This window comes from Tribolium castaneum, chromosome 2 (assembly GCF_031307605.1).
Source record: "Tribolium castaneum strain GA2 chromosome 2, icTriCast1.1, whole genome shotgun sequence".
Taxonomy (NCBI): domain Eukaryota; kingdom Metazoa; phylum Arthropoda; class Insecta; order Coleoptera; family Tenebrionidae; genus Tribolium; species Tribolium castaneum.
The window spans coordinates 25,444,088-25,466,921 of record NC_087395.1 but is presented as its reverse complement, the minus strand read 5'-3'; the positions used below and the strand labels follow the sequence as shown (position 1 = coordinate 25,466,921).

General features: G+C 34.6%; 1 protein-coding gene across 1 annotated transcript in view; it reads right to left on the bottom strand.

The window, feature by feature from the left end:
- Positions 1 to 20,709, bottom strand: part of Ran — a 93,849-nt gene extending 73,140 nt beyond the window's left edge. The window contains exon 1 of the mRNA XM_064355127.1: positions 20,578 to 20,709. The gene's annotated coding sequence lies outside the window, so the exon portion shown is untranslated. The remainder of the gene's footprint in view (positions 1 to 20,577) is intronic.
- Positions 20,710 to 22,834: the final 2,125 nt, after the last annotated feature.

Below are 22,834 nucleotides of genomic sequence, written 5' to 3'. Positions count from 1 at the left end.
TTATTTATTGTCTCTGTCCATAGGTACACGCCTTTCTGTTAAGTATAAAAAATAAAAGTTAAGAATATAATACAGTAGGAAAATTAAAAAACGTTATATTTTATAAGAATTGAGTTTTTTTGTGAACAATTGTAAATTGTTGTGTGTAAATTATCAATTTTTTATTTATTTTATTTACTAACAAAAACCGTAAGCAAAAAATCGGTTGTAATTTAAAAAGTTTAAAAAATCCGGGAAGTAACAAACACCTCCTGATATCCTTTGACTTGATATTGTCCCTAATATTCTTAAGATTTTCCCTTTTTTTAAATAATTTCCTTTGATTTCTTCAAAATTGTACATCGATTTTCACTTCTCTATAGTCTTCAGTATTTTTTTTTGTCTACCGTATTTATTCAATGTTAAAAAAATTATAATAAAATAAAAATTTTAAACCCCAATTTGTAAAAGAAAACGATTATAGTTAAAGTACCTATTTTAGGTTCTAAAAAACAAACTTTAAGCTGCATTCTCTTGCTGTTTCTAATGTCATAAAAATCTGGAATCTATGTTTATAAATGAGTTGACGATGCATTATTTTCATCAATATTTTATAAAAAAATTTAAACTGGCTTTAATTAAGACAACGAAATGTCAGGGTGCTTGAAATTTTCAGAAAAAACATGAATATATCTCGAACCGAAAACCCAAAATCCGGACTAAGGGGGAACATTTTTTTGAGCCTAATTAGGGCGCGTAAACTGATAGTGTTGTGATTTATTTGTCGCTTCGTTGAAAACTTGGTTCGGGGATTTTATGGGAGCGTTTTTTCTCTCGAAGTAATTAATCATCGATGGTTTGTGGTTTGACACGAAAAAAGACAAATTTGCAAACGAGACGTTTTGGTTAATTAAAGGCCAAACATGTGTGGCCTAAAAAAAGTAGTGTCTAGTATTTTTCAATTTTTCAGTGTATGGTATAAATCACGATCAAAGTGTCCACCACTTAGACTTTTCCCGCCCGATTTGAGAAGATGAAGTGAGTGTCGTTGCGTTTTTCCGTTTCACAGATGGATTAGAAACATTACATCGGTGTTTCGAGCTTACACACATCATTTGTCACCTCGAAATACCTCGCCTATAAATATGACGGTATGACACGACGGAACACTTTGTCATATCGCAACATAGCGTTGTTTTCGTCGTTCGCACTTATGTTTCATATTTTAACGATCCGTCAAGTCGTACTCCTTTTCAACATGATGAATTAGTATGACTGTTAGACGGCGAGTAATAGTAAACAGCTGCTAAACTCGCTTTATTGTGAACTTTTCCGGTAATTAGATATTTTTAGTTTCGGGAGAGGGCCGTATTATATCTTCATCGCGCGAAATTTTTCGTAACACGATCCCGACACGGATTATTAACCTAAAAGACGGGCTTTTCTCGCACTTCAAAGGACCCAAGTGACCCCACAGACACTCATTCTGACCGGATCTAATAGTTATACAGGATGTATCGGATAGACGGATCCATTTTCACGGCACGTTCCGAGAAACTCACCCAATTAAGCTCTAAAATCTGTCCAAAATTCGAAAAATTTGATGAATGAGACCAATTACACACACAAGTATGGCTAATGAAATTAAAAGGAAACCTAATGATTACAACTTGATCTGTTGGTCTTTATCGTATCGTATTGTAATTAGAAAGAGGAGGGCGTTTTGTGCGGGGGTGGCTGATGGAGGGATGGGAGAGAGAGAGTACAATTCACTAGCGGATAAATTAATCATGATGATGCATGTAACAGTGGCTCCGGTGACTTGCAAAACTTCAAACGGGACCGATGAGTGTGTGCTAAACAAGGTATACAAGTCCAATTAAGGATTTTCGGGGGGATATTGGATGTGATGTGTTATTTCGACGAAATTGAGGAGTAACGAGGCGAGAAAAAACAACAAAATTGAGTCTTTAAAACAATTGGAATTTGCACCAACGTAACACTTTTATATTTTTTGACTTATTTTTAAAAAAAAGTTTTCAAAATAAAGAATTTTTTGAAAAACCAAGATAAAGCGACGAATCTCCATTTCTTGCTGATTACAAATGTATGCTTAAATGATGTTTTGTGATTCTATGATCAAAATTTTAAATTCCCTGCCATCTGACGGCTTAGAAACACACTAAAACGTCGCCCCTTAAGGCGACTTTACTGTTAATGATTCACCCTGTATGTGGGGCAGTCCTGACACAATGCAGGTTAATTTGAAATCCCGGAATAATAAAACGGGTGAAGCTTTGATAGGCCTAGCTACAAAGCAGTAATCACATTGTAAATTCCTCCCTGACGCTGTTCGACGTCGATGAGACGGCGGCCGTCGCGACGCGTGCCCTTTTTCACACCGGAGAGATCAAACGAACGGTGTGTAATTTCCGATTCGGATTTACATAACAATTTTCTTTAGGCAACCAGAAATACGCAGGATACCTCGAAATTATCAATCATTTTCCATTGAAAAACCTTCACATCTGTTCGACAGACGCGTCCTCCGCCTCTTGTACCGAAGGCGGAGACCGCGTCTTTGTTTCCGTATCGGCCGCACATACTTTTATTAATTGAAAAAAAAAAGCGCCTCCGAGTCGATTAAAACATTCAAAGTAATGTCCACACACAAACAAACACCACCACCATCAACCCAGCTGTCAAGCGTATTAATTCCTATTTATCAAAGAGGTGTGTCTCTTCGAACAAACAACTTCGCCGCAATTAATTTACGCGTTTATGAACATGTCTTTATGATCTTATCGGTTCACTGCTTTTTGCTTTTTACTAATTTAATGGGCATTGTTTTTTAATTATGCCAACGAACGCCAGGAGCTTTCCAACTTTTCGGGTGAGCTTTTTAGCGCGCTTTTGACGCTAAGGACAATTCAAGCTTTTGTCTGGGAGTGTTTTGTGCGGTTTGCATTATTGGCCTATTCAGATACGAGGGTAAACATTCGTTAAGCAATTTGCCACTCAAAGAAATCCAATCAAAGCGAGCTTCAAGCATTCAAAAAAATTTCTATTTAGCTAACAGAATTGCTTCAGTTTTCGGTAATTTTGAAAATTCAACAATTTTCTACTAACACTAAAAATAGGAATTCAGATAGCGATAAAAACAATGTTTCAGCTTTCATGTTAATTACTGAAACGCTGAAAGTAGCTTCTAATTTACATATCCCGACAAAATTCATAATCTTGTCATTGTATAATCACCCTGTATAAAATAAGTCAAAAACAAAAAGATAAAGCTTAAATTATAAAGCTTTTTATGTGTAATTATTAATCAGTTTTATAACTTTCTTGCTTCATTCTCTTCTTTTTATATATATTTTTAATTTATTATAAACAAAAACAGCGGTTGCCATTTAAAAAAATCAAAAATACGAGTAAAAAGTTGTTAAGATGTCAGTTAAATAAAAAGAAAAAATAAGGATTTGACTAAAAAAGAAAGAAAAAAAAAGAAAGAAAAGAAGAAATTTTAGAAAAACATTAATAGGAATTGAATAAAAAAAAATCTTCAGTCTAGTTAGATTGTAACGTTCAGTTTGAATACAATTTGACCCTAGAATTTGAGCACTCAGGTGGCATTTTTGAAACATAAAGAGTTTTCGGTTTTACACGAATTTATCCTCATTTTTGTAATCTCGGCTTGAGACTTTTATTGCTGACGTTTTAGTGATTTTTTCAAAGTGAAGCAAAACCGGAACTCTAACTCCTTTTACTAAACCACCGTAGAAAAAACCGACTTTATAGTTTGTATTGTTATTGTATTGTAAGGGAGCGGAAGGTGTTTTTTGCCGTTCGAGTGTCTGTATCGAATCCGCAAAGTGTCATTTGCTGCATAACGGATTGGTTTTGAAAACGCAGCTGTCGTTTAGTTTGTGACAAATATCTCGTACAAGGGGCGTGCATAAAATTCGTAAATGGTCATGAACTAGTCGCGAAGCTATACCTGGGCTCATTAACACTTCCGGCGATCTAATAATAAACTCTTGTCTCATCAATTCACACTTAGGAAATTTATTATCGCAAAGGAAGCCGTCGACATACGAACACACTTAAAACCCATGTTATTACCTGAAAATTCGTAAACACTCCGGATGTTTGAAATGCCCAAAGCCTGTCCTTACACGGCCGAATTGTAAATTAGACATTAGAAAATCTTAATTTAAATTGAATGCATGCGGTGCGTTCGTTTCCTTTCCAGCAACACGCCCACCGTTTTCACAAAAATTCACAAAATTACAACTTTTGACAAGTATTAAACACACAATAACGACCCAAACCGCAACTCTTTATGTTCCCATCAGAATACCGCCCGAAAAGTGGAGATAATAGAGCCGATGGGATTTTATTAGGCCGCTCAGACGTATTCAATTTTCGACAAAGCGACAACGAAATCGTGATCACGAATTCGGACCGATCCTGTAATTTTTGGCGCCCCATATGCTCGAAAACGTGAACGAGAGCACCGCCACGAGGGGTACAAAATGCATGTAATTTCATACAGTACGTACGCAATGTGTTGCAAATTTTTACAAACTTCTCTAGCCAGCGCCACCTCAAGGGGATCCTCTTTTACTGCAATTTCGAAATTGTTGCGCATTCGCACGGAAAATATCGTAATTTGCAATCACTTCACATGCGAGAACAAACAAACACGCTCATTTTTCACTTCTGTCCAGTCAAATTGACCTTCAAACCAAAATTTTGGAAGGTCTACGTAATTTTTTTAAGTTCTCTATTTACAAACGTTGACTTCATTATAAAAGAAGACATTAATGTGAAAATTTTAGCAAAAAAAGTTAGAAACTTAATTTTTTTGAAAAAAATTCCTCACTAAATGCGGATTCTAAAAGAAAACTGAATGTGATAAAACATTGTTTTTTGACTTGTCCAGGCCAAAAAACCAACAACATAAAAGGATTTTAAAGATGATTAATTTTTCCCCCTGTATAAAACTGCCCAGCTCTCTCTGATTTGTGGAAAAATATGTGATTAGAGTCGGTCGTTCCGACTGAAAATTGTTGGTTGTCGGCGTTTGCGTCACAATCCACGAATGTCTCTCGAAATGAGTAATTTATCCGCGAAGAGGTCGTCAAATAGGTTGTCCTTTCCGCCCGCGGGCGTATTGTTCCGGCCCTGGGCGGTAAGGGGTGTTTGCAGGCGTTGAATCGGTGAAACAAATAATTTTCTTGTAGCATTTCCCATTCAGATTCATGAGTTTATTGAAAAATTAGACGCAGCCGCCGAAAATTTGTCAACATCAGTTTAGTCCATTGTGATCGCACCTTTGCGAACACGCCCTTTAACAAATCATCCCCGAACTATTCTCTGTATCAAATCGGGTAATTCCAGAGGCAGGAGGGTAACGCCTATGACACGATATAGAGGCGAGGAAAAAAAAACGGGAATTATGCGCAAACACCTGGGAAGATGACATATAACGTATACCGTGACCTCCTCCAGGACAATGGGGCGAGATTCACGCCCAGTGGGGATGGGTTTTGTCTTTAAAATGTTGTTAGAGTGACCGAAAAGCGGGGTATTGTTGGACGAGACTTGGGTAAACTTTCCAAAGTTGGATGATATGAACATATGTCTTCCCATTCATGCCAAACAATTAAGTTTATTTGCCAGGTTGAGAGCGGATAAATGGCCCACCAAGGACGATAATGCACCAAAATATGTGTTGGGGTATTGTGTGCATTGAACTCGAAGAAGTTTACAAGATTTACTACGAGAATAGTGCGAATTCCAATGCAAACACAATGATAAGCGATTATTCATTATGTCGAAGATCAACCGAAAAAGCGTGGGATTTCAAGTATTGACAAATTTTACCATTCATTTGCCCATTTTATTGTACTCTGAACACCAAATAAAATATCTTCAGCTTCTTACTTTCGATTTTTTTTTCTATGCTCTTCTACCTCCAGACAAATATACTACTCGATACAGTTTTTTTATTTTTAATTGCATTTCTAGCTAAACCCTGAGCTAACAAAGAGCAATAACAACAAAATAATTTGATTTTTGTTCCAAAATTTTGTAGAAAAAACACAGATTCTATCACAAAAAACCTTTTTTTCCTATAAAATTGTAATAATTATGTTTCGTCCTTAATTAAATTGTTCTATTTACAGTTTAGCATTGGTATTTCATAATGTCGGTTAACCTGGAAGTAACATTAATGTTTTAATTAAGCTGTCCCGAAAAATAACAACATAAATAATACCTAGTGATTGAGTTAAATTTGTAACTAGCTCAAAAAGTAAATAGAAATTAGAAAAAAATTATTCTTGAATGTTTTTTTTTAATTATTTCATGATGCATCTACTAATTATTTTTTTCCTACCTAAACATTTGATATATAAATTTTGTTAGCACTGAGTTTTCTTGAAAAAAGTTTTGACTATAATTTTAGACATCTTTTCACCTTTTAAGCATTTTTATGCATATTTTAGCGTCATTTTTGTGGTAAAAAGTTCGAAGTCTGTTTCTAACTAATAAAAAAAAATAATTCACAGTTTTGAAAAAAAAATCTAAAAGATGAAAGAATAAAAAGAAATTTGCAAATCTGACCTTTCCTAACGTAAACAGTTTAATTTTCCATATTCTATTAATGATTTGAATTTTTTTTCTGATTAAAACACTCATCTTTATTATGTATTTGGTAAAAGTATAAGAAACTGAGTACAATCTCTATAAAATTTAATTACAAATGACACAATTTTTCGATTTTCAAACAATGCGTCAGTTTTGAAAAAAAATCTAAAAGATGAAAGATTTTTCTCTTTTTCTATTAATGAAGTTAATAAACCTGGAAATTGCACACTGTGGATCTTCACCTTTTTCAATTTCACAAACGTGGTTTTTAAAGTCTCTCAGTCAAACTTTAAAAATTTTAAAAATTATCAAAGCATCAAATAGTTGCGTAAATAATTCTCTATCGTTTAGATCATGAATTTATTTTTTATTCGGATAGAAATATTGGTTTTTACCTCGGCCATAAAACATTTGTAAATCAGAAAGCACATTTTTTAATTGTAAGTAAAAGTTTTACAAAAATTAGCACTCAATTCCTAAATATTTGACGAAAGTTTAGAGTCAGTGTTGAATTTTTAGATCAATCATGTTGTGCATAAACCTTCGAAAAGGTAAAAATAACGCCATTTCCGACTTAACTTTTTTAATAAATGCGCATTTTCAATCACAAAGACATGTTTAAACCCTCGAAAAATGCTCCATTTTTTTGGTCTATTTTTTACAAAAACGTCAATAATCGCATGAAGAATGCAATTTTTGATCCAATGCTGTGAAATCATGAAAACGTTTCAGTGATTTTTCTTTCGTTTTTAATTTAATGAGTGATTCCTTGGCTAGGCAGCATCGAGCGTGAAGAGTATCCGATCCGACAATATTAATTTGTGGCCGATTTTCCGTTGTGTGTCTCCTCCATGGTACTTATGTGAACCAAACACATGTGTATCCTACTTGCGTTCCACGCTAATTATTGATATTAGTCGTTTACTCCTATCATTTTCCGTGCATTGTACAGGAAAAAATAAGCAGAAAATTACATACAATTTTTGTGAAACATATGCGATGGATTTAGAATGCCTATTGTTACCTATATCGGTACGGTAGCGGTTTTTTTCTTTAAAATTTTTACATACTGACATGCAATGCCATTATTTTTTACCAAGAAACGACGAGACTATTGGATTTGAATCGAATTATTTATTCGGAGTCATTACTAATTAAATATTTAAGTTGAAGAATGCAGAAAGCATCGATCGATCATCAACTTTTCAATCCCTAATTTCGGCCTTTCTAAACGGCCGTTTTATGCAAATCTTCGAAACGAATTCCATCAGCGTCTGCCTAATTTAATTCGACTGTGGTCTAAACAATAATTATGACAATACGAAATGTCATTATGGAAGAAATGATGTCCTTTATACCCGCTTATTACGTATTATTATAATGAATTCGAGAGAATCAGTCCAATTACGTGTTCGATTCACTATACTGATTTCCTATAGTCGGTTGAGTTAAAAAAAGCATGTGTACATCATGTGTTTCATTATCCGACCGAAAATATATCATTAGACGCGACTAAAGGTTTAATTATGATCCATCGAAATATCCGAGTCTCCCTTTTGACGGTTTCACAGTTTTTACCGCTATACCAACGAAGGTGCAAGAAAATTGCGATCGGTTAAACCGCACGAATTTCTTCATCAATTAAATGAGACATTAACTTGCGGAAGTGGTCACACAGATGGCCGAGCAATTTTTTTTTTCAGAGTGAAACAATCGATAAAATTAGTCACTGGTGTCTTGTGCAAGATAGTTTATTGCGGCCTCCCTTTTGTGTACAATGTGACAGACATAATAAATTACAAACATATTGGGAGCCATTGTCGCCAATGTAACTTAACCTCAAAGCGTTTTCGGCTTTGACTTTACATTCGAGAGCATGAATGGCGAGTTCCGTCTCCCTGCTAGTTAGTAATAGCCTCTAATGGACCCATTGCCATGAAATATGGATCGCAACCCCGAGGGGTAACTGACTCTCTCGCACACAATGCCATCACGACGCTCTTACAAGCTACGAAAATGAGATTAGACGAATCATTTGCATCAATGAGGCAAAATTTTCACATTTCAAATAAAAAAAAAAACGTTTTCTCTTCGAATGATTGATGTGTCCTGTATTGAATAAAACACATAAAGAATACAATGGTTATGGACAGTATATACGTGACAAACATTCAGCTAGAGCTGTCAAAAGCAACCCCTATGAACAATGGCAAGTTACCCTAACAACTGGTGCAAATTATACGCCACTCGGCTTTATAACCGTTTAGTAGGGATTAGCTACTGAAAACTAGGGGTCCTTAGAGCTTGTACACTTTAGCTAAGAACCAAGAGCTTTCCATAACACATATGTCGGGGAGAAACAAACAGATCGTCCCGGATTTGCCAAATAAACACGCTTGAATTTACAAGACTTAAATTAATAAAGACAGTCTACTTCAAAATTATTTTTATATTAGGTAATCTTAGTGTCCGTGTTTAATACAACATTAGCTACATTAAAAAAGTACAAATAATAGAATATTTCTTTCATTGTTCCGCTGAGGTACAGTCATCGTGGCTCCTGGCGGCCTCTTATTATACCCTAAACTCTTTGCCAAATTTCCACCGTATTTCCGAATTTAATTCACATTAAGCTATAATAACAGGTGTCAGAGTGAACACTGCTAAAGTTAAATAACAAAAATTTGTTTTGGATTTTGTATACAGTTAAAATTTTGTCACCTGAATATAAGATTTTGCGAAAAAATTATGTAAGCATTCGTTATCTTTCGTTAGTTTATTAAAATGTGTACGTTTTTGTTACAGAATTCAGTATTCATATTTTAAAAACTGAGCTCTTGTTTTATTATGTCTGTTTACGTTTACGAAAATTATAAAATATTTACTAAGAAGAACTAACAGTTAGCTGTGTAGAAGAATCTGAAGTTTGGGAATAATAAATCAATATCAATATCAATGGATCATTTGTGTTCCCTTGTATTAAAAATGCTGAAAGCATTCAAAATTCCAAAAATTCCAATAGATAAAAAAATCAGAAATTTCAAATAAGTATTTAGGAAATCTAAAAATACAAAAAACATTATTGACAAAAAAATGTACATCAAAAAACTAGAAAAAAAGTGAATTAAAGAAACAATAATTAGAGAACCGTAGTTGGATTTATTAATTTGTTTTCTTTTTAACTAAATACTTCTTCATTTTTCTTGGTTTATTTTTTTTTGTAACAATAAGTTTTTTAAATAAAATGTTTGCGTAAAAGAATTACAACTAATATTTTAAAATTTAAAGAAAAATGACTAACAAAAGCTAAGTTTTTTCTGCTTAATGAAAAAAATTAAAGTTTCATACCCTTAATTTAATCATGGTTTTGGTGGTATCAGTTGACCTGCTGGTGTTTAAAAATGAAGAGTTTGTGTTTAGAAGTTTCTCAAATTAAATGCAGTAAAGTTTCATTTTTACGAAAATTAAAAAAAAAAGATCGCTAGAAACGTTTCGCCTTAGAGAACTACAAAATCAAGATGTTTAGAAAGCGGTGAAAAACGATAATATTCTAAGATTTATCTAAAATATGTATTTTGTGTTCAACTCCATTAATTTAAGAATTCTACAATTGTGCTAAATAGGGACAGAAATTAAAAAAAATCTGAAATACTTTTTTTAAATTTTTTGACTTAGGGCCTCTTAGAGCCGGTTTGTAGAATTAATTGTATTTGCTTTCTGTAACTGCCCCAGCTTTAGTAAATAAGTAGTGAAAAACAAAAAAAAATAATTTTATTAAACTGAACTTTATTTGTGACGCAATGACGAATTGGAGGAAAAGGTTGTGCAAACACAATCCACAGAAAGAGCAAACTTTTGTAATTACGTTCAATGAAAACATAATAATTATAGCTCATAATTATTGGTTGGTTCTGTGTATTAAAATTATCATATCTAATTACAGTTGAGTTTTTTATTCCTGTAAACATCGAACCTTTCATTTGGTATTTCTTCAATTATAATTTTTGTATTGAAACCAACCCAATAATGTCTTTATAACGGAAAAGCGATTTACAAGCTCGTACTATAATTAAGTTGTGCAAAAAACGAGGTTAATCATTCTGAGAAGATTCACAAGAGAACGCAAAATTTTGTCATTCGTCAAATTTGTTGGATGTGTTTCCCATCGGGGGACAAAGCACTGATGACTTGAATAAATTTTCCGTTCATTGCTCACTAAATAGCCTGACTGTGCGAATAGTCATTGAATCCGGTCGAAAATGCGGTGTGATATCCCCTCGCTGATATTTCCAGAGCAGTGGTTTCGAATGGTGGCCCGAGCCGCCCTTTGGCTAATTGACATTTCTCACCCCGGTGGCGGCGATATATTTGACAAGTTGAGTTTTTTATCCGCAAAGAAGATTTTGGTGCTCGGCGGAGGTAATGACAGTGATTGTCTTTTCCAACATTAAATGTTTGAAACCACATCCTGGCCGGTTACCGGCTGCAAGTCGGAATAGTGTACTGGCTCATTACACTAATTCCACTAACAATCGGTTATAATGTGTATGTAGTGTGCTTTTATTGGGGCCACATCCCGCCTTAATAAGCACCGTCAATGTTGCTTCCTCGTTGCAGAAAAGGAATGCATAATATTACGGAATTCGCGCGTTGTTAGCGAGAGGAAACTATTTGAACAGTGGGTAGTTGATAATGCAAGACATGGATAATGCGATACCAGCGAGACACTCTTTTTCACGCTTCATTGCTTCGCAAAGAGATGGAAAGTTAAGACTTTATTCCGAAAATAAATAAGCGCGCTCTAAACGCTCGCAATCAGATAACAAAATTCATTAGATTCTACTCCCACTTCCCATAATTGCGGAAATTAGCTGCTTGTTTAAATTAATACCAAATCACCGTAAAACTCAAAAAAAGTGTATAAATACATAAAAGTTTTCTCCGACTTTCCGGAAACGTCCTGTACACTAATTTATCAATTTTTGCCGCGGGAGATTAATGGCGTAAAACCCTAATTCCCTGTTATTGTGGCGCTGCTCTAAAATTCAGTTTGAAAATAAACCCCATTTTCTTTCAGCACTATTTTCCCTTATTATGTATAATTGAATTGAAGATCGATCGCGTCGAATAAAATAAACATTCCTCTCGATAATTATCATGCATAATCGATTCGGTGTGGAGCAAGCGTCGATTTCCTATCGTCCATCGATAAATTTGCATGAAAAACGTATTTTTTGTGTGCAATAGAGAATGAATTTGCTTGTTATACATGTCCATCTACGTGCACGTTGTAGGTTCGCGTGCCGGATAACACGGCAGCTCCCCACCTGGGGTCAACCACGAAGGAACCAATCCACAACCGAAGGCGGAGCGAAATGTATCATTACACGGCCTGCATTACATATTCATATATTACAACAACCATTTTATTTGCTGCATCATTACTCGTTTTTGATGCGAGCTTGGATAACGTTAACACGACGGCGATGACGGCATGGAGGCTGGAACGAACCTCGATCTTGTGTCTCACCGGCAGCTTAATAACTTTCGGGAATAGCTCATAAAATTAGCAAAAACGTAATTAGAAAAGATGAACCGGTGGCGCCAGAGAGATATTAAGGACCAACAAATTGCAACAGCGATCTGGTGATGCTTCGCAGGTAGAAATATACGATTCGGAGGCGAATCACAAAGAGGGTGGATGATAGATTTATTACAGAAGGTGTCTTTATTTTTTTATTGAGCGGAAACAAAGTATCACTCCGAATCAATTACCCACACAGTTTCATCAATGTTGAACAAAATGCCTTGGCATTTTGGGATGTCAAATAAATTTCAAATTTAGATATTAGATTGTGAAATGGCACTTAAAATTAGTTAAAGAAGGTTTGCCAGCTTTTGCAAAAAAAAAAATTAGAAAATGTTAAGACAGTTTGGCTTATTTTTTAAGATAAATAATAATTAAAAGAGCTTTCAGAGATTTTCGGAAAAAATCGAGAAAAATCTCGCCAAAATTGAAAAAATTAAACACCAGAAAATTTAATTTAGACAGAATCTAGACAGAAAAGTCCATAAAACATAAAAAAATTAAGCTTTTGAAAGTGATGAAAAATTAGTTCAAAATTATAGAACAACTTGTATAATAACGCTAAATAATCAAAATTTTTGTCGGAATCATATGAATTCAGATGAATTGAGTCAAAACTATTTATTCCAGTTTTTACCGAAAAGTAGGTATAGGAGAAACTTTTTGTTATTCTAGATTCTGAAAATTTTGCACAGTTTTTGTTATTTCTCGAAAACTGTAAGAAAAAAAAAATTAAAACGCTGTGGATTATGAAAATCAGTTGATGATTTTCTAATGCTTTATTACTGTTGACGACCTTTTCGAAATTTGAAGAAACGAAGTCATCCGATTCTCTTACAATTTTAAATTCAGGAAATCAAGTTTGCGTATTATTTTTTGCGTATGTTTGTCCGTTTGATCGCAATTAAGTCCAAATAGCGTCGGTCCTCTGCGGCTCATTAGCCCTTTTAGCCAAAATAGGCCTTTTTGCCATAAGTGAGCGATATCGTGAGTCGTTCCTCGTTAAGTCGCCTATCAAAATGTCATTTGCGCTTAACTGGAAGCCCATCCAAGCCCACTGATTACGCCTTCCAGCGATAATGGAAAAATCACACAGCGATATTTATCTCGGCTAATGAAAGAAACCGACAGCTGCTTGTAAATTTCGTAAGCTTCTAATCTCTGGTTGCAATCAGTGTGTTTGCTGTCGTCGAAGCTTATGGAAAAATGTAGAACATAAGCACTAGAGACACGCCTCGTCCAAGACCACACACACAGATTATAGAGCCATATGTCAAAATTATTTGCAAAAAAATCTCGTTGCTCGATCGCCATCATCAAAACACCCTCACGACAATCTCCGCCTCTTGTCACATACGTCAACGTTTTATCTTTTGTAAAGGATCGAAATTGCAGGGCTAAGAGCTGTAATTCTCGGCCCGGTAGGAGCCAGCATCCGGAAAGGGGTGCGCTTTATAGCCACCGGAAGTGTTAGTAAATTGAATTAATACGTAGCAATTACAAGGGCTATTCTTTGCGTCTTAAGGAGCATTTAGGACGCACCAGGAGGCCGTGGAGGCCGACGCGTGTGATGCCATTACCGCTCCGGGATCTCGCGTGGCCGACGGTTACAGCGGCTCCTATAGAGACACCGAACATCTGGCCGCTTGTACACGATTTTTTTCAAAACCGATATTTTAATGGAATGTATAATTATTATTGTTGGAACGGCTTTTGGTTACTTTCAACCCTTACTTAGACATATGGTACGGCCGGTTGGAAAGCTACATTGTGACCGAGATAATGTACACTTTTGAACCGAACGAAACTTATCTCGAACAAAGACAAAAAAATTTGGCAATTCCCAATTGCCAATCGATTCCCCGGATCATTTTACTAATGTCATGTAAAATGATCCGGGGATTCTAATTCTAATATTTTGATTAAAATCAAACTTTCTCCAATAGTTTTTCTATTCAAAATTTGTCAACACATACAACCAAAAAATAAAAAATTTTGAAAAAAAATACGAAACTTCCAACGGGATTTCATCACGTCTTTTATGTATACGTCCCAAAAAATTCGTGATTGCTTTCATTTAAGAAAAAAAATCACCTGACATACCACTACATTTGAAAAAACAAGTTAGAGGTGGCTGTGCATTTCCGACAGCAGATAAACAAAAACCATATGCATCAAATAGTAGGCCAGGAAAAATAAAAACTGACCTGTTTCACGAATTCTTACCAAAATCGCCTAAATCAAAGTTATAATTTTTTTTTCATTTAAAAATTTCACGCTGTATAAAACAATTATTTAAAAAAACATTGTCAATAGAAATTTGTCGATGACCGTTCATTTGAAATTGAAAAAAATTGAAAAAACAAGTTAGAGGTGGCTGTGCATTTCCGACAGCAGATAAACAAAAACCATATGCATCAAATAATAAGCCAGGAAAAATAAAAATTGACCTGTTTCACGAATTCTTACCAAAATCGCCTAAATCAAAGTTATGAATTTTTTTCCATTTAAAAATTTCGCGCTGTAAAATTATTTAAAATTATTTAAAAAAACTTTGTCAGTAGAAATTTGTCGATGACCGTTCAAAATCTAGTGTTATTTGAGTTATTTCTAACCACCACAAACTATTTCTGTTATACCTACCTATCCATCTGTAAAAATCTGGAAAACTTTACTATTCGAATTGAAAAATATTTAATACAGAATTCAGAAAATAATAATACAGAAAATATTTCTAATTTTATTGTAGATTTGGCCTTTTCTCTGGTGTACTATTTATAACGGGAGAAAAACTACAAAAAGTTCGTATTTTTCTACCTGAAAATGTATGTAAGTCGATTAAATCTGTGCCGAGTTGTGGATGAATCTGCCATTTTTCAATGCTAAAGTGGGTAGCGCTTGTCATGCCCACTTAGCACAAATAAATATCTCAAATTACAGTATAAAAATTGACAATAGAAAAATAAAACGGCAATTGCATGTCGATTTGTAACCATACATATAAGAGACATGCACATCAATGTGGCATTATTTTCGACATGTAATTTCAGTTCCGATTCCCATAAATGTTTCAAAACTAATTACGAGCAATTACACTAATTAAGGAATGTACATAATATTTATCCAAACCACACAGGTCTCGGTTGGTTGACTTTTTTTACATAAATATAGTGTTTATTATTCATTTAGAAAATTAACTTAAATGAACCGTAAACTTTGTCGGCTTGATGTCACAAAACATTATATTCTTCCGAGTATGTGAAAATTTCATGTAGTATACTCGGGCCCATTGAATAAAATATGAGCTGGATCGCGTGTTTCGAGATGACACATAGCGACATCTTGACCCTCGATATTCCTCAAAAAGGAATAAATCCAAATAAAGGGAGGGTCAGCCGATATCATAAATAAAATAGCCGTAAGTTATTTCTCTCCGAATTCTGTTGGCGAATAATTCAAAACTTTCCTGAAAGATTTATACACAAACTATACCATCCTAAAAAACTTATTTTTCCCGGTACAAACTCGTAATTTCCATATCATGACAAAAGCCCGTTTGAATTAAGTTGTAATAGTACGTTTAGAAGACACGATTCGTTAATTAAGCGACTAATTGTCTAAATAAATTACTATTAACGCTCACACTGAAAATATTTATACCGACGACCGAGGCGGGAGGGAATTATTATGATGGGCGCTTATTAAGGGAATAAGGTAATTAAGCGAAGGGGAAATCGTTCCGTTTCGTATTTTTGCATTGCAAATGCGTAACTGCGAGGAATTTAAGAGAATACTTGAAAGTGTAATTATCTGCCATTACGGCAACATCACGCGAACTTTTTGGATCAAATCCGAGCGATTAATGAGCGAATTTCAGCTGCAATGGCGCCGACACTTTCCTGTAATTACCGATTTGCCATTTTTGCCGCCCCGAAACGAAAAAATACCACCAAAATGCAAGAAACTCTAGGTAAAAAATCGCAGCTAAATGCTAATAATCCATTATTAAGCTCAAAAATAAAGTAAATGAGGCACGTATTAGTTGCGTACGTGTATGGGCGTCCACTCAAATGCGAAATAATCCGCCATCAATTCGGTACGCGCTTCGCTAATTAAAATTTCCTTTTATGTGCTGACAATTAGATTTTTCTGCTCCACAGATACGTTAATAGCATATAAATAATCGTGTTACAACCTGCACATTATCCGTAATTATATGGGAAGAATGCTTTGATCAGTGAATTAACTTAATTAAAACCTTTTTGTAATTAACGATTGTGTTTCATATTGGACATCAGTCGTGGATTTTTTTTTCGGTGCGAGTGAGAGAACGAGCAGGGGATATTAGTTTCAAAGGAGCCGTCAAATGTCGGTCAAAGTTGCCGCATTGGCGCCTCGAAATCTCATTTTTTAAAGTGTAACTAACTAAGCAGACGAAGGTTCAGACCTCCAAGGGAGTTTTGTTGACACATGTCCACCTAAACGGCCGTTCTGACACGAGGATTATTGTAATCGGCCGTAAAAGGCGGGCTTGCGATAAAATCGCATTCTTTCAACACCTGTTGACTAAATTTTCAAATTAATTAAATCAACTGTGATTAACATATCACTGATTAAAGCATCCAAGAAAGAACTCTTACAGAGAAGTGATGTTATTACTTAATTCGTTATAGGCAATGTGACCCTTTTAAACCACAAATACTGAAAAAAGTTGAGATGTACTGGCACTTTAACTAACTTATAGAAAATCTGTTTCTCCAAATTATACTTAAAAGGATTCACAAAGAAATTTCACAGAAAAACTGGGTCTTTAGTTCAAAAGGCAAGAATAAAGCCATTTCCAAAATACTTCTCTAATTTTTCCAGCTATTATTAAGAAAAATAAATCCAAATAAAAAGTGCTTTTCTGCCTAAAAAATGCACTAGCCGTTCGAAATCTTAATTTCGAAAAAGTGTTTACTAGACGTTGAAAAGAGGGAAAAATAATACTATTTTTGACATAATTTTTTGATTTTTCATAGAAAAATTCTCGAAATAATTGCGTTGAGATCTCAAAAACGTGCAAAACATTGAAAAAAAAACAATAAACGTGATTTTTCAGCTCGAAAACATGCCCAAATGCTCGAAAAAAGCAAGAATTAATAAAACTCTAATTCCTTTATCGAGAAGGTTAAAAAAATGTTTGAGTAAATTACACTTATATAAAACAAAAAAATAACAACATTTTTGACAAATTTTTCCGATATTTCGAGTTATTGTTAAGAATCTTAACGAAATAATTGCGTTGCTGTCTCAAAAAAATGCAAAACGCTCGAAAAAAAGCTGAGGAAGTTGTGACATTTCAACATGATTTAGTAAAAGTCTCTCGAAAATAAATTCCTAGCAAACGTTTAAAAAATTATATTTGACTTAAGTGCAGCCATAATTTAATGTAGAATATTATCTATTACCTATAGCTCTCTCATCGAGAATATTTTTGAGTAAATTACACTCATAATCTTACATAAATACCAGCGAAATCTTACAGAAAAATTATGGCTTTAACTTAAAACAGTGCTTCATTTTCCACAAAATTTTCTGATATTTCGAGTTATTATTGAGAATCTTATCGAAATATTTGCGGTGCGCTCTGAAAAACATGCAAAAACCCTCAAAAAAAGCTGAGAAAATTGATTTCTCACCTTGATTTAGAAGAATCTACTAAAAAATTTCTATAAATTTTAACTTAAAAATGTGCTCAAATGCCTAAAGAAGACAATTATTTATGAAAATCTGGTTCTGTCACCTTAAATACCATGAACTAAGCTTACAATTTTAATAACTTCTAATTTGGAAAACTTGCTGAAATTAATGAGGCAATTAAATTATTAGGTGAGCTCGTCTTAAAAAATTCCGAAATATCAAAAAGTTCTGATCGTTCTCACACCAAACGCATGTACCTATAAATAATGTTACTTTTAATTAAATTAAAGTCAAAATTGCAATAAAAATTTTATTATTTTTACATTAGCAAAATTAAAAAAACTGAGTTTTTAGTTCATAAAAAGCAAAAAGTAATCGTTTTCCATCTAATTTTCTAATTTTTCGGTTCGGTTTAGCAAAACCTTGTGGAAAAAGGGCTTCAGGGCTCGAAAAGAGCAACAGTTCATAAAATTTTAGTACCTTCTGTTGTTTTATGACTTTACCAATCAACAAGCCTCTTCTGCTTCGAGTCCTTTCGTTTCTCAAATTGTGATTACAAAAAAAAAATCGGTTTAAAGCGAGATTTGAAGATTAATATGTTTTCAAAAAAGATCTCTCGAAAGTATTTAGTCCCATCTTTGTGAGCACACATTTTCGTACAATTGAATAAGATTTTTTTCCATACTGTTGTCGCTCTCGTGGGGGTCTGTTTGGGGCAAACAAGGGCGCGTGTCCACCCCTGTCGCAATGAAACGAGTAGGCCGTCCATCTCCGCTAATACATTTACCGATATAAAATAACAAGAAGCCGTCACATTGTGACGCGACCATGTGTTAGAGGAGGTGACGTCCTCTCCGGCGGCGGGTCTCGTTCCGCCCCCCACAGCTGCATCGCGCCCCGTGCCACACAGTGCACCGGAAGCACCCTCGGAAGTTGCTTCGTTCAAACAAAAAAAAATCGCAATTTTTCCGAAAAGTTTTATAAAATCAGAGCCGTCTTATTGTTCACGTGGTGGTCGAGATGTTGGCCATCTTGGCGCTGGCGGCCTGATTATAGTGATAAAAGAGCGAGCCGGGTCTTGATTTGGCCCCCAAAGGCAGAAACTTTTATTTCTTTGACAATGTATATCATGAGGCAGCGACTCATTACTTTTATGGCGAATTAGGCTTGGCAGCGGCCCAAGGGCCCCCGTCCAATGAACATGTTTTGCAAAGAATGGGCTTTTTTGAAATGCTGGCTCGTAAAATGACAGAATAACGTTTGCAGTTTCCTGTCGGCGAGGCTAAGAGTAACGCAATACTTTATTATATCGACGACGACACAGAGGACCAAAAGCTACGACATTCCGGATGTGGCGAATGCTATTGTAGGTGAAGCTTTTGTGCACTTCACTTGCAACAATTGCGGTTTCCTGAATAACCTGTGAGCTTTCCGATCGCTTTGATGTCTTCATACGGTAATTGTGCGATTCGATGCTCATTCTATGCTCCGGGACCCAAATGGAAATCAACTGCTCCGGAATACGTAATTCTATACTATTTCTAAGACGCATTTACTCGCAAACAAACAAATTTTCGCAATTTTCTACTTGGCGCAAACACACAAGGTGGGCAATAGCAAAATCAACAATTCAGTGGAACGCGGTCATAACGAACACCCAAAGAACAATTTTCAAGTTAAAGGAGTTCCAAAGTTTGGAATAGATACAGGAAATAAAGTATAAATAGACTTATTAAAAAATATTACATATTATGATAATAAGGCAAATAAGTCCGATAAGTCCGAGTTTAGAGTTTGGTCGAAAATGACCAGAAATTTACCTTTCCTAGGCGTTTATTCAGCAATAACTCAATTATAAATAACAGAATTATGTCAAAAATGACGAGTTCTGAAAGTTTAAGCACGTTTTTAGAGCAAAAATCAAGGTTTTCTTCATGTTTTTCTTAAACTAAAGTGAAAAAATCACCAAATTTGGTCGGAAATCAGCAAAATTTTACCTTTTCTAAGCGTTTATTCAGCAAAAACTCAATAATTGCGCAAAATTTCTTAAAAAGTAAACCAATAAATCACAGAATTATGTAAAAAATGACATTATTTTTACAAGTTCTGAAAATTTAAACACATTTTTAGACCAAAAATCAAAATTTCCTTTCGTTTTTTATCAAAGTGGAACGAAAAAATCACCAGATTTGGTCGAAAATGACCAAGATTTTATCTTTCCTAAGCGTTTATTCAGCAAAAACTTCATTATTGTGCAAAATTTCTCAATAAATCAAAGACTTATGTCAAAAATGACATTATTTTTGCAAGTTCTGAGAATTTTAACATGTTTTTAGACCAAAAATCAAGGTTTTCTTCCTGTTTTTATTAAAGTGGAACGAAAAAATCACCAGATTTGGTCGAAAATGGCCAAGATTTTACCTTTCCTATGCGTTAATTCAGCAACAACTCAATCAAGTGTGTTATGAATGGGTTCGTTATAAACGGACGCCACTGTATTTTTGCCTAAATATTGGACGTTAAAAGTGATGTTTGTTTGTTCGTTAAAACCGAACCAGTTTGTTACTACAATAGGTATAGGACTTTAAAACGGGACTTATAATTTTGTTTGTTATATCCGAGCGTCTGTTAAAAGCCGGGTTCATTATAACTAATTTTTTTTGAGTTTCACTCACCAAAGCACACACAGCGAAGGACCAGAGACTCAGTAAACACGAAATTTTGGCACAAAACACACTTTTTCACCTCAAATTTGCATTTTTGTCCCACTTTTCACACAAACAAATAATTGCAAATGTCAAGTTGTCAAATTTGCATTTGGGGATTTTTTATTTAAAACAAAAAACGATCGAACGTCGATCAGGAACAAATTTAATTAATTCATTAATAAAAAATATATTTTGTCTTAAGAGTTCTTCGTAGGTCTTACCCAACTTTGTCCAAATATTTTTTTTTACAATTCCGTAGAGATTTAATGAGAAAATAATTAATTAGTTGAGGGGTTGAAAGTGTCCTTGGGAATTTTGCATTTAAACAATTGAGTAACACCTGCTTGGGGGGGAGCTACAGATATTTTATAATCAGGTTTTTTTTTAATTAGTAATCAATAATTAGTGAATGATTCGTTTGGGAAAATGTGCTAACAAATCAAAATTTTATTTTTTTGCCCACCTTTTAGCCGGGCGTCGAACCTAAAAAAAGATCGCTTATCTGTCAAAATATAGGTTACCGGTGATTGTGTAGTGTTGTGAGTTTTTCTGATTCTTTAACAAAAACACTTTTAGACCTTATCGAGGTGAGTAGTGCGAGTGTATGAATGGATCGGTGTAAAAAAAATTCCGATTAATGGCTTTGTCTTGCGGTAAAAAACGACAGAATGGCTTTGAGGTTATGCAACTTTCACGTGTTTTTTGGGCCGATCGGGTTCATGTCTCGCTGTTGTTTTGCTTATTTGGGGATTAGATGACAAAAAAGTTTGTTTTGCGTAATGTTTAGTCGCGTTTTTGCGGGAATTATGTTTTTGTGGGTTAAATCGTGTGTGGGTCCTTGTCGCCACCTGGCGGTGGTTTGCGTGATGACGGGTCGCGGCGTTTTCGAATTTGGTTGAAATTTGAGACGGTTCTTGTTTTAGTAAAAAATTGATTAAATCAGCGAAATTTCGAAATTATAACGGCGGATTTAAGGGCCTGGGGCGCTGTGTGGCAAATTACATTAATATGAAAGTAGGAATTGATGGTAAATTCGAAATTGTAGCCTATGGAACGGTGAGCTTATTATTATGTAGTGCTTTTTTAAAAATGCTGAACGCTCTGCAAAGTCCCTAAGTTACAATTTCGGTATCAGATTGAAAATTGCTATTTTGTGCAAATTAAGTTGCAGTCGGTGATGTGTGTTATTATTTGAACGCATAACCGACGATTTGCATATCGGAAAATGGACGAAAAAGGCGCAGAATGCCAACTCGTGACCTTATCTAAAAGGTGGTTTAATTCGGTCTTGTTGCTCGTGTTGCAGATCATGCCACCTAAAAAGGTACAAGAGCCGGAGAGAAAGCCGCTCATAGGGCGGGTGGGCACCAACTTGAGGGTCGGTATCGTCGGGATACCCAATGTCGGCAAGTCCACCTTCTTCAATGTGCTCACCAAGAGCTCGGCCGCCGCCGAAAACTTCCCCTTCTGCACCATCGACCCCAATGAAAATAAGTATCTTCACCAATTTTTCCCAATCCGAAAATTTTTTTGTTGGCAAAATTTTATTGCGATTTAAAAAGAATTGTTTAGTCTGAGAGCAAAGCGGCTCATTCTACGTATTATACCGGGTTTTTACGAGATTTAAAATTTTGAATTTTTTTGCTTAAAATTTTAATGGTCAACGCAAATACTTTCATAAAAAAAAAATTAAACTCACTCTAGCATAGTTTTATGGACTTTTATATATCTTAACAATCCACTAGAGTTGTTAAAAGTTCAAAAAAAGTTCATATGTTCGATTTTTTTATGTTTAATTTTTCCAATTTTTGTCGCGATTTTGGTTGATTTCGAGTACCCGGAACATTTATCGAGCAATAACTCCGGAACTATGAGAGATAACTCTATGAAGTGTACTATCGTTGGAAAGCTCTTTATATTATCCATCTTTTTTAAAAAAGATCATTGTACTCCGACTAATAGTTTTCGAGAAAATTGCAAATAAAAGCAAAAATTGGTCGAATTAAAAAAAAAATATAACTTAAAAACTATTGAGAATTTGGCAATTTTCTCAATGCCAATCGATTCTCCAGATCATTTTGCATTAGTATGGATTAAAACAGTTACACTTTTTCAAGTAGTTTAGTCGTAATTGAGAAAATAAAAAAAATAAAAAAAAATTAACACCCCTTCCCACAAAATGGCTAATTTTAAAAGTGTCTCAAAATCAAATAAAATCGATCCT